At 34.3% G+C, this 13,701-nt stretch overlaps 1 long non-coding RNA gene across 2 annotated transcripts; it reads right to left on the bottom strand.

Annotated features, from left to right (window-relative positions):
* Positions 1-2,819: 2,819 nt before the first annotated feature.
* On the bottom strand, positions 2,820-13,499 carry LOC309962187. Of its 2 annotated transcripts, none has more exons than XR_014326223.1 (3): positions 13,433-13,499; positions 8,244-8,320; positions 2,820-2,923 (listed from the first exon to the last, which is right to left on the bottom strand). It is a non-coding gene; the product is annotated as an uncharacterized lncRNA (long non-coding RNA). The 2 variants fall into 2 exon arrangements; XR_014326224.1 differs by lacking the exon at positions 13,433-13,499 and adding an exon at positions 13,262-13,374.
* Between the last annotated feature and the right edge of the window lie 202 nt (positions 13,500-13,701).

The following is a 13,701-nucleotide window of genomic DNA, read 5'->3' as shown; positions in this document are numbered from 1 at the left end:
AATTGAATCTGCACCCTTTGCATTGGAAGGTGAAGCCTTAACCACTGGACCACCAGGGAAGTCCCTATTCATAGACTTTTTGATGATGGCCATTCTGAGCAGAGTGAGGAGATACCTCATTTGTAGCTTCCCAACAATCCAAAGAGAGGATTTAAGAGGCAGAACACAATGACCTAACCTGGAATTTGGCCAAAACTCTAGGCTTAACACTTCTAATTATTTCAAAAATGATGTCATGGGACTTCTGATGACCAGCCTAGAATAGGACTAGAGCTGGCCAAACCACCTTTATTTGAAATGAAACACTACTGCAAACTTAAAGCCTTGTGAATTTTGAACTAGAAAGTTTGGCCTTTAATTTATTTTGGCCAGAGTGCTTTCCAACGGAAGTGTAAATCATATTTTTTAAAAAGTTACCTCGGAAAACACATGAATAGTTACAGGTCAGTTAGAATTGGTTCATTTAAAGTTCTTTCTTTCTTAAGTTCAAGAAAATAAGATGGAGTCCGGGGCTTGGGGGAACAGAATGTCTACACTTTTGGTCTAAATATTGGATCTCTGTTTGTGTGTTTTTATTTTCATAAGGATGGAGCTAATACTGAAAGTAAAAGAAAACAGAGACAGAATAAACCTAGAAACATGGGTTTGTAGTTTGGTATGATGACATGTATATGACGATCAGAGAAGTAAGGGTGATAGTTGTATAAGTGAGTAGATGTGAGTGAATATAAACATTGAAATTACAGGATAAGCCTTAAAGAGAATGGAATATGAGACAATACTTCAACTTTATTTCCTTATAGCACATTTCCCCTTTCCCAGAGCTACACACTGGTGACACTGGCCTACATTTTCTCCAACTTACCATTCTGTCCCAAAATGCCATAACTTTGCCACTCAAGGATCTTTTCCTGGAATGTCCTTGGGGTAGGTTTTGAAATGAAAAAAATATCAAGTCATACAGTCCTGGATTTGGAGAACAGCTGCCTCTAGCTAACTGTGTAAACTTGAGCATTTGTTATTTATGACCATCAATTTCAAGACCTGTAAAATAGAGATATAGAATATCCTTCTATATGGTGGTTATACAGTTCAAGTAAGAAAATATTCATGAAACACTTACCACTACATCATAGGATAAGATGTAGGGCAAGTTCAGTAAGGGATTATTTCCCCAGAACCCCTAATTTCTTACTCAGTGACTCCTATTTATGCTTTGCAATCCTTATGCAGTGTCACTGCCTTTTTACGGTCCTTGCCAAGGCCCCCAAGCAAAGTTTAACTTCTTTCTCCAGGCTGTAATAGAATGTTGGCCACTTTGTATTGTCTTAATATGATTATGTGTCTGGCTGTCTCATGTAGATTTGGGACCTTATTAATTCCTTGTGTGTTTTGTCCCATCATGATGATAGTCTAGAAATTTTTATTTTGTAATAAAGGCATTTATAAACATGTCATTTATAAAAATTAGTATGTGCCATTTGAGAGAACTGAAGGGTGGATTACTCAGTATTTGGAAATGTTTTAGTCTGCCTTATAGAGTCCATCACTTCCCCTCATCTGGCTCCCACTTGCCCAACTGTCACTATTATTTGATTTATGGCTGGTCCCTGCTCATCTTTATGACCTTGCTTTCATGTTTTCTCAAGTCAGAGGGTTTTTTTGGTAAACCTATACCCTTATTAATGAAATACGACCAATCAATGCTATAAAGTACTCTTGAAATGTGTAAATATTATACATTGTCCAAAGGGGCAGTACTAATTGCAAAAGGAATGGATGGAAAAACCACTGCTGTACGAATTTAATTTTAGAAATATATTTTTCTCCTAAGTAAGGTGTTCACAAAAAGATTAAACTCTGATCCTTTTAAATCTACATATTCTTAAGCTGCTAAATTTCTAGAAATAATTATTATGTAGCTAATATTCTGTAGAGGATTTAATATGGCACAAGCACAAAACTGAAAACTTTTTCATCTCATTTTTATCACTATGGCAAACCTTAAGAGAGAGATATTATCATTGTGTCAATTTCACAGATGAGGAAGTCCAATTAACAGGAGACTAATTCATATTTTATTAGCCTGGTTTGAACATTCTGTACAATTTATATACAGACTCATGTACTGGCAGAATTAACCACCACTTAGGGTTTATGATATTTTTATTATTACCTTTTCTCGTATTTGGGTAAGTGTATCAATGACCTATGTGAAGACTTTATTGGTCATCAATAAAGTGAATTTGCTTATCTGATTACCTTCTCTCATCTTAGAACTTGCATGAATGGGAAAACAGATAGATACATTTCATTAGAAAAAAGGAAGCAGAGAAAGAAAAAGTCACTAAAAATTCAGGATTGGATGCTTCTTACTATAAATAGTAAAGGGAAGAAATCTGGGCAGTCAGATGAGCAGATGAAACATTCAAAGAAATGTTTGTGAGCAGATGAAACATTCAAAGAAAAAATGTGGTCATCCTGGTAGTCATTTTTATTGTCTTTAACCAGTACTGCAGAGGTCTAAGACCTAAAGTAAATCATTTTTTCATTTACTCCCCTGACTTTGATGTAATAAACAGAAAGCTGATCTGAGGTAGCCTTTCAAATTACTTATATATACTGAAGGATTACTCCAACATCTCAGATGATTTTCCAAAATAAAATCATGTAAGCCTGCAGACCAAATATTTTTATTGATACACATTTCACCTTAACACACATATACTTTGAGGGTAGAGGTTAAAGCACCTAGGTGTTCCTAACATGGTCCACTAGTCTCTAAAGAATAAAGACTTGGGGTCATTTTTGCAGTCCATCAAGTGTGGTTGAATCTTTTCTCCTGGCATCTTCCTAGACCATCACTGTGGCCTGGATCCAATAGGAAATCTCTCATTAGAGCAAACTCCAAAAACTTGATCTTCTAGAGGGAGGAAAGCAGAGGGAGAGAATACTGTGCTTCAGTGAGAGTAACTGGATGGAGAAATAAAAGGTAATACTCCCATTCTGTGGTTGGTTCCTCCAGGAATTTTGCTGTTTATATCCTTGATAAGATTGCCTGTCTGCAAATTATAAAACACCAATATGTTGTTTCTAGATGTGATTAGTATGTATGCTGGTTTGACTACCTCATCAAAAGTGGCTATAGGTTTTATCGTATTGCTATGTAAACTAGGCATCCCTAATGTATTGATGCTGATAAGTTTAGTGGTGTTGATTAGTACTGAGGTAAGAACTGGACTTAGAATCATAATTCATATATTCAAACACTCTACAACTTTGCCGTGAGACACTATAATGTAGTAAAAGACATCATCTTTGAGATCATATGGTTCTAAATTCAAATATACTTATACGATACACACACAAAAAAATTAACCTCTTTGTGTCTTATTTTACACACATTTAAACTAAGAGAAGTAATATTTTCCCTGCAATATTATTTTGACAATTACAGATAAATGTTATAAAATGCATGATGCACATGGTGGACACAGAATAAAAAAATTATTAATATTATGAAAACAGGAAAACACAACAGAGAAAATCAAAGCCCAAGTGTTGGGTTTGAAATGATTAACAAAGTGTATAAACACCTAAAAAGATGAATTTTTAAAAAGAAAGGAAGGTAGAATGGAAAGAAGTGAAGAAGGGAAGGAGGAAGGAAGGCAACATCAGTAACCAATTACCAACATTAGAAATGAATGTGGGGACATAACTACAGATCCTACATCAAATGGTTATTAAGGAAATATTTTGAAGATATTTATGTTCAAAATAATTCAGTAAATTTGACAACTGAGATAAATAGATAAATTCCTTGAAAAAAAAACACAACTCACAAAAACTGATGCAAAGTAAGAGAAAAATCTGAATAGCACTAAAGAAATTGAAGTCATAATTTGAAACCTTCCCACAAAGCTACAAAGAAAGCTTCAGACCAAGATGGTTTCACTGATGAATTCCATCAAACATTTATACCAGTCTTGAATAAACCCTTTTAGAATATAAAGGATGAGGGAATACCTTTTCAAATGATGTTGAGATCAACACAGCCTTAATACCAAAACCTAAGAAGGACATTACAAGAAACAAAATCCCTAATGAATATACATGTAAATATTCTTATCAAAATATTAATAAGTCAAATCCAGCAATATGTAAAGGGACAATACATCATGACCAAGTATTCAAGACTGACTTTACAACTGTAAATCAATCAATGTAATTGATTAACAGAATAGAGGAGAAAAATCATGTGCATATATCAATGCATGCAAAATAAGTTGAGAAATTCAACAAAAACTCATGAAAAAAATCTCAGTAAACTAAAAGTGCAGGAGGACTAACTCAATATTATAATAGACATCTATTGAAAACCTACTGTTAACATAGTACTTAACAGTGAAATATTGAACACTTTTTCAAGATTAAGGATGTTGACTTTCACCATTTTTATTTAGTATCGTTCCAGAGGTTCTAACCAATGAAATAAGGTTGTAAAAATTGAGTAAGGTCATAAAGATTGGAAAGAAGGAAATAAAAGTGTATTCAGACATGATTATATATATAGCAAATCCTAAGGAATATTGTTGATGTTCAGAATATCCCTAATGTCAAATTAATTCTATGCTAAGGAATGAAAGAAATATCCACTTATTGTTTGTATGCTTTATTGGTTAACATATTCATCAATATATTACAGGTTGTATTTGACTATTACTTCCATGTAGAAGAGGAATATTAATTCAGGAATAAAGCATATGTAGGTTGAGTACCTACCATCAAAATTGGCCCTACCCTCAAGGAGTTTTCAGTCTTGTAAATTCCAGGGCTTGCTTAATATGGGACTTGGATCACACTCACATTTTACAAGTAAATTCACAACCAGCTAGCATGTATGTTGGTTCTGCTGCCCAGGAACTACAACTTAATGGTCAGCCTCCCCACTGTTATCATATACATAAATCTATTGTTCCATGACCATTTACTAGTCAGATGGGATAAGTACATCTGAGAAGTGACAATTCTTGGGTAGGACAGGGTCCTAGAGAACTTGTCACCCAACACAAGGCAAAGGAAAACTATTATTCAGATTACCTTTAGATAATCTTCTTAGAAAATAGATTTCATATAGCTCTTTTATTGTTTCCACTTTATAGAGGAGGGCAGAATACCATCAGAGTAACAATTTACAATTTCAGGAGTCAGAAATTAAAGGCCTGGGACCATAATTTTAAAACCTGTGCAGCTTTTAATGTTATTCTTTTTACCCTCATGCCATAGGTCAGGTTGCCCAGGAAACAAACTAGACAGGAATGTGTATGCAGGTGGTTAATTAAGGACAGTCCTCAGGAGCACCTGTAAGGGAGGTGGGAGGAGGCAGCAGGACTGATCAGAGGGAGAAGTTGAACCATGATGTGGTTGCAATAGAGGCTATCAGTGATGCCTCAGGGAGCTCTAAAGCTGGTTGGCCCTTTAATGATGAGTAAAGGGGGCCATCTTCTTAGCACCTTTGCACCTTCTCATCAACCAGTCATTGAAGGTGGGCTGTTCCACCCTTAAGGTGCATAACCATAACCATGGACAATGTTGTTTCCTTTGGCAGAGGGCAATTCCTGAAGATGGACTCAGCTGTGCGCTGTCAGCAGGTAACATTCTTTGCAGCAGGAAGAATGAGTGTCTTCAGTGCTAAAGGGAGAACCCAGTAATGTATAACAACATCCTGTACACCCCACAGTAAATTGCAATAAAATTCTGGAGCAGAAGGAATCCGTGTGTTTCAATGAAGACATCTAAGAAGTAGGGGTTTATGGAGCTGCATCTCACACTGAAGCCAGGGGATGGAGAGAAGAACTAGAGGCGCTCCCAAGCAGAAATGCACAAGCATCAGGCTGTTTGGGCACCTGATTCTAGAAAGAAGCAGAAGCAAGGAGTAGGTCCAGGTCTAAGAGGCAGCCCTGATGCCAAGCAGTTAAAAAGTGGTTGTGTGCAGAGCTCCCTCACATGTGACAGGGAAGCAGTGACTCGAATAGATAGCAGAGCACTGTTCCTGAGCCCCATTTATGGCTCAGGCTGTACTTCTTGATAGACTGGTAGGTCATGGGAAAGCCAGAGCTTCTGGTGATGAGGTGGCAGCCACTTCAAGACGCATTGTTAGAAACTACTAAAAACGAACGAGAAACAGTGGCTATTTCAGTAGGAAGAACTGGAGAGATAGAAGATATATTTTCATGTCTTTCTTTTTATAAATTCATGGGGCTAAATGTAGTAGAATTAAAGTGATTTTTACTTTTTTGTGTGTTTTTCTGTATTTTTTTATTTTTTAATTTATTTTTAATGTTTTTAAATTTTTTTTACTGAAGTATATTTGATTTACAATGTATTTTTAAAATAGAGTAATTGAATTAGTATCATCAGGGTCAGCAAAATATTACATAAGAAAGGTTATATGAGAGTGTCACTTCCACCTTACAGCCATTCTACCACGCAAAGTACTCTTCTGAGCTCAAGCACTACTTGGGCCATCAAACTTTCTTACCTTGCTTTCTTTCTATTTTTATTTTTATTATTATAGTTACTAGTATTTATATTATTATAATACATAATTAATACATATTATATAATATATGGTATATTTTGCAATTACGTATTTTATGTATAATGTAATATTTTATAATTATGATACATAACTGTTTTATATACTATTATATTTATATAAATCAATATTTATTATTCTATTGTATTAATGCACCCTATTTATCCTTTGCTTGATCTATAATAGTCCTCATAGGTTTCAATATTTTTATCCCAAAATGCATGCATTTAGGGTGAGTTAGCTAAAGAAGATAGCTTCTATAGGAAATGAAATTTTAATCTGGAAGAAATGAAAATTGCTTCATCTCATATGGAGAGAAACTCACTCCAAAAAAAAAAAATGCAAACCCGCCCTAATGTTGCAAGACATGTCTTTGGCAGTGACCTTTTTTGTGCTGTGTAGCCACTGGGTTATCTAGAGCCCTGTTGGGTGAGCCAGAAAACTTGGAAATGTTCAGATAAGTCAGGGTCAATGTGACCTTTTATGTACTCAATTCTTGGGAAGGTTGCTAGCTTAAAACATCTCTGAACGTAAACAAGAGAAATAGTTACTATTCCAAAACTGAAACTAAACTAACAGGTTGGAGAAGATCATTTACTGCTCCAGAAATTTGCAAAAGGAGATGACGGCTGTATAAATTTATGACAGTTTTATCAAATAACTGAAATGCCTTGCATGTGAACTTTATTTTGAACATGCTGATAGTTTTCATATAATTTCTCTGTATTATCTATCAGGTTGTTAAAATGTTTTCCATATGCAAAAATTAGTTGTAAAAAGCATCCAGACTATTATTAGTGGTTGATTATTCAAAAAAAAAAGCATAGCTCTTTATGTCATATGAACAAACTTTGGCTCTGATGGTCATGTAAATACGCAAGCTGAAACATATAGGGTGATAAAAGCTGAAGTGACTGGAATATTAGAGTCAGCTTGCTGAAGTAATGTATGTCCACTTGATTTCTCAGGAAGCGATGAAATATGGTGAAGGAACAGGGGTGATATAGAAGAGACCCAGAGAGAACATTTTAAAACACTTTTATAACTTAAAGTGAAATGGTCAGATGATGTTGTCTAGTGTTTTAGAGCATGGTTTTGAAGCCAGACAAGTGTGAATTTACAGCCTGGCTTCCCACTTACTCCACACATAACTTATGAATGCATTCCCTCTGAGCCTCAGTTTACTTCTCTGTGAGCTGGGGATTAAAAGATTGCCTCGCTCATAGAATTGAGCGTATAAGTGAGATAAAAATGAAAAGCAACTAGCAACTACTTATTATTGTTGTTAGAGTAAATGAGTTTTAATTGTTACATAAGCATAATAAATGTAACTTTATTATGAAAATTGAAAGCAAAAAGTCTAAACAGGATATTGTGTTTCACCTCCTTGGCTAATATTTTTTATAAAGCCTGCATTTAACAACTAATATATAACATATTTTCCTTCCAAATGCAAATCTTAACATTTTATCGCATCGTTTAACCTTCCTTTTGTTTCTACCAATCCTAACAAAACAACGTATTTCTTCCTCTCCCTAATGATTAACCTCCAATAGGATATATGAGGGAAAATCCAGCACCAGCTGCTAGCCTGATGTATTTTGCAGTTTCTAAGAGAAAAAGGAACAGAAACACTTGTTCTGACCATGCTATAGCTCCCAGGGCTGGGATGGCACCAGTAGGAGTCCGTGTGCCATGGTGCTCAGCACGGCTCTGCCAATCCTAAAAAAAAGAAAAAAAAAAGGTGTGTTTATTTGGCTGATTCATTCATGTTTTTTTAAAAGGAGCAAGTATTTATTGAACACTCATTATATGCCAGAGCACTGTATGGATACAGAAAATAAAATATATATTCCTGTATGAGTAAAACATACTCCCTTATTTCAGAAGAACCTATGACTCAAGTTTCAGGCAGAAACAGATTCTTGACATGCTACATTAATCAGTTATTTTTATTTTATATCGCACACAGGCGTTGTTCCACTCAACATAAATATGGAATATAATAGAACTATAGCTTTTTCATTAATAAAATTGAATTGTAGAATATACCATGCAATTTAAGATCAAATTCCTATTTTTAATGTTTCCACTAGCCATCTTAAATACTTTGTGGAAAAAATTTCAACTAATAAACAATTCAATCTCTGTTGAATAAAATGGGTTAATGAATTCATTGACAATTAATAATATAATCATAGAATTAGTTGAAATGGTTTCAAAGACTACCTTCCAAAGGCCTAGATGGTTTCAGAGGTGAATTTTTTCAAATGTTTAATATATAATGTTTTGTTGTTCAAACTATCCCTTATCTTACAAAAAAAAATTCATTATGTATAATCATATTAGTAATAACAAAATTTTATATATCACAAAAATTACAGACAAATGTCACTAATGAGTATAGATTTTAAAGTACTAAATAAAATATTTGCAAATAAAAGTCATACAGTAAAACTTTATAGGTATAATTTATCACAAGTCCAAGGAGAAAAATCATATGGTTTCCCAATAGGTACCCAAAACTTAATTTGTAAAAGTTAACTTCTATTCCTGATTGGTTTTTTTTAAACTTAGAATAAGAATAGATGACTATTAATTTAATGTAGAAAATTATACACATTTATGTATATATAAATAAAATAAGCAAAAATCAGGTCTAATGGTGAAATTTAAAAGCATTTCTATTAAAATCCATCACAGGCAAGATGCTCATTTTTCCATAATTATTTTCCTGTAAGCACCAGTCAATGAAATACAGTATAAAAATAAATGAAATGTGAAAATATTAAAGGGGAAGAAAACACCACTACAATTATTACAGGTGATATAATTTTATATCTAGAAGCCCCAGTTGGAAAATAGTAAACTCAGAAAGGTGACGAATTGTAAAAATAAAATACCTATAAATCAACAGTTAGTTGGAGTATTCCAGTCTCTTGAAGTCTAGTTAATATGAGGCATTCTATGCACTGTGGAAGTTCAAAGCCATCCTCAACATTTCTTGTTTTTTTTGGGGGGGGGTGGGTACGCGGGCCTCTTCACTGTTGTGGCCTCACCCGTTGCGGAGCACAGGCTCCAGACGCACAGGCTCAGCGGCCATGGCCCACAGGCCTAGCCGCTCCACGGCATGTGGGATCTTCGCGGACCGGGGAAAGAACCCGTGTCCCCTGCATCGGCAGGCGGACTCTCAACCACTGTGGCACCAAGGAAGCCCCTCAACATTTCTTTTTAATTTCCAGGAGGCTTGTGTTCTCATAAGCACATTTGGCTCTGCGCTCCTGTTTTGACATGGGCTATGTCTCTTGTGTTAGAAAATTGTATTAAATAGTAAGAATATAGGCTTTAAAATAGAATTGTGTACAGAAACAGTATTCATGTACTTATTTTTCACCCATGTTAAAATCAGGTATCATTTATAAACCTGTTAAAGAAAGAAGCAAAATATATTCTCTCTTCATTTTTTGATTGTTTATTGAAAGAGAAATGGTATAACATTTTAAATTGAAATAGTATGTCCCTTATTCTTCATTCAGTAGAGTGTTTATTTCATAAATCTTAAATTTACTGAGAGGAAGAAATTTGTTAACTCTCTTAAAGAAACAGCATGCTACTGGAATCTCCATAAGACAAGATTTCCCTTTTATACCTCTTGAAAATTCTCACTACAGATGTGAGAGATGTTTGAATTGAATGTTTAACCTGTAAATAATATGATCATAATTTCATTAGTTCATTAGTTTTAACTTGCATGCTACAAAGCTTGTACTTTTTTATTTCATTTCAGTTATCTTAATAAGCTGATTTGTCATCTCAGCATTACTTGAGAATCTGTGAATATTTTAAATTACTAATAGTGTCTTCAAAATGTGTTCCATAAGACACAGGACAGAGATTCATTCTTGGGAAAAATATTTTCTAGAGAAAAATATGTTTGAAAGTAGTTCTTAAAAAGAAATAATTTTGAGTAGCTCTTTTTTAAAAAGTTTTCCCAGTGATTAAACAAGCAAAATATTTGAAAACAATGTTATATAATTTGCAAATATGATATGCTCTTTAAAAATACATAAATCTTCTCTCAAGACTTTCTCTCTTTTTAGATATTGTTGATTGATTCTGTGTGCATGAGACCAACCCTATGTGAACTGATTTGAACAAACTCTTCAACTTATTCATCAGTCACCACTCAGGAGAGTAACACATATGAGAAAAAGAAAAAGACTGATATTTCCCGATACGTACTTACCACTTGGGTTTCTACTAAGATCATTTACATGTGTAATTTTATCCATATTGTCTCAGAGAGGATGGTGAGTTTAAGACATTTGGATGATATCAAGAGAATCTAGTGTGCAAACCTGAACCTCTTACCCTTATCTCCAATGATGACTTGTGTTGCCTTTGCATTTTCATCTTTTGTGGCAGAAAAAAACATCTGTGTAATTTATTCTACTCACAAAATAAGAAAGGGTTCTATCACTGTCTATTTTTCTATTATCTTTTTAATTGTGGCATAATTTACATGGAGAAAAATGCCCAGCTTTTAAGTGTAGAATTCAATTAACTTTGGCCAATGTGTACACCCACATAACCACAACCCAATGAAGATAGATACAGAGCACTTGCATCACCCCTGAAAGTTCCCTCTCTTCCCTTTTCCAGCCTATCCCACTCCATGCCACCTCTGCACAACCATTGTTTAGATTTCTGTAATATCATATAAAGTCACATAAAAGGAGCCATACGGTATGTTCTCTTTTGCACCTGGCTTCTTTCACTCAACTTAAAGTTGTGAAATGCACCCATGTTGTTCTGTGTATCAGTAGCTTGTTTCTTTTTTCACTGAGTGTTACTGCATTGTATGATCACCAGTGTTTATTCACTGGTTGATGGTTATTTGGATTTTTTTTTCTGTTTGAGTTTATCATGAATAAAACATCCATGAATTTTCTTATATAAATTTTCTTGTGGGTGTATGTTTTATCTCTCTTGTATAAATGCATAGGAGAGGAATTTCTGATAGATATTTGTTTAGTTTTATAAGAAACTGCCAAACCATTGTCCAAAAAGGTTGTACCATTTTATTCTCCCACCAGCATGTCTGAGTTCCAATTTTTCCACATCCTCGCCAACAGTACCATCAGCCTTTTTAATTTTAGCCATTCAAGTGGGTGTTAAGTGCTATCTCATTGTAGACTTCAGGAAAATACATTTCCCTGAACACTAACGAAGTTGATTATCTTTCCATGAGTTTATTAGCTGTTCATGTATCTTCTCTTGTGAAATATCTTTCTGTTTTTTGTCTATTTTATATTAGGTTTGTCTTTTATTATTGAGATTTAGGAGTTTTAGGAATATTTTTAATACAAGTCCTTTGTCAGATATATGTACTTTGAATATTTTGCCCAATCTATGGATTGTCCTTTCAATTTCTTAACAATGTCTTTGATAAACAGAATTTTAATTTTTCTAAAATCTGACTTACAATTTTCCTCTCATGTTTTTTTCCTTCCACATCTTATTTAAGAAATCTTTGTCTATCCTGTGAATGTGAGGTATCCATTATGTTTTCTTTGAGAAGTTCTATAGGTTTAGCTTTTATTTTTTGGTTTATGATTCATGCCAAATTAATCTTTGTGATTCATTACCTTTAGATGCTGAGATTTAATAACCAGAATCTCACTTACTTGACCTTGAAAGTTAATAAACCCTACTACTTTGTTGAGTAGAACAACCTCCCTTAATATAAAGTGAAACTCACATAAAACCACAATGAAAAGCAGAAACAAGCATAACTATAGTCACCTGACATCAAAATAATCCAAGGTCAGGGTCTTCTCACCTTAGACCCCACTCATCTGCCCCTAAACAGAACTCCCTTTCACAATATACTGCTACTTTATCCTCCCATCTTTTACTTTATTCTATTTCTGACAGTTCTTCCTTTCCTCCCAAGGAAAAAAATTCAAAATATACCATGTTTTATGAAGAAGATCAAAATGTAAAATCACCTTCCCAAAGATGTGTTTTTGAAGTGGGTTTTCTTTGTGGAATGTTTGATTTGTAATAAGCATTCATATTCTGAGTAAATAGAAAATCCTTGTTTCACTCTTCTAACAACTTCATACTTCAAAAACCTGGGAGTCATCTAACTCCTCCTTCTATCTCAACCACACATTTAGCGTTGTCAAGTAAATACAGGTCACCCAGCTACATTTGAATTTCAGTTAACCAATTAATAATTTGTATGTGATCCAACAATTTCTTGTAACATACACTAAAAAAATTATTTGTTGTTTATCTGAAAATCAAATGGAAGTGAACATCCTGTATTTTTATTTGCTAAATCTGGCAACTCTACCACATCCAATTCATCACCAAACCCACTAAATCTTAATTTCTCAATATTTCCTAAATTAAGCCCATTTATTTCCATCTCTACTATTCGTACTCTTGGAAAAGACACCATATTTATACCCAGATTGTTTTAATGACTTCCTTACTAGCTACCAATCTCTATTCTAAACATTCTTCACTCTCTGTTAAAGCCATAAAGATTCTTTTAAACCCAACCCTGATCACATAACACCCTCTTCAATCATTCCTATTGCTTTTAAGATAAAGTCCAAATTCCTAAACTTGGCTTTCACTGCTACATCTTACCTGTCCAGCTTATCTCTAAGCAATCATGATCTTGTATTCTCCATATATTCCAGTCATTTTGAAAAAACTTTCAGTCTCTTGAAGAAGCTAGACTCTGCCCTTTGGTTTTAATATTCACACATGAATTTTCTTCTACCTGGAGCATTCTTTCAGCCCATGAGTCTCACTCACCATTTCTGCTGGACCTTGGTCTGTTTTCCCTTAGATGATATGTTATTTTCCCTTCCCCTGCTCTGCTCTTATTCAACTCTCTAAACTGATGTTGTAATCACCCCCTATTTACCTATTGATGAAGGAGAGATTCCTACCCTCCAACTATGGTGATGATTGAACCCTGACACCCAACACAGGACAGATAAGACTGACAGTAGCATTAGTCACAGATACTCATAGCCTGGGAGCCAAAGACATTGCACAGAGACACACAAGCATTGCACTTG

Source organism: Leucopleurus acutus, assembly GCF_964270905.1.
Source record: "Leucopleurus acutus genome assembly, chromosome: 5".
NCBI lineage: Eukaryota > Metazoa > Chordata > Mammalia > Artiodactyla > Delphinidae > Leucopleurus > Leucopleurus acutus.
Note: the sequence above shows the minus strand (reverse complement) of the source record. Positions and strands in the feature narration are given on the sequence as shown.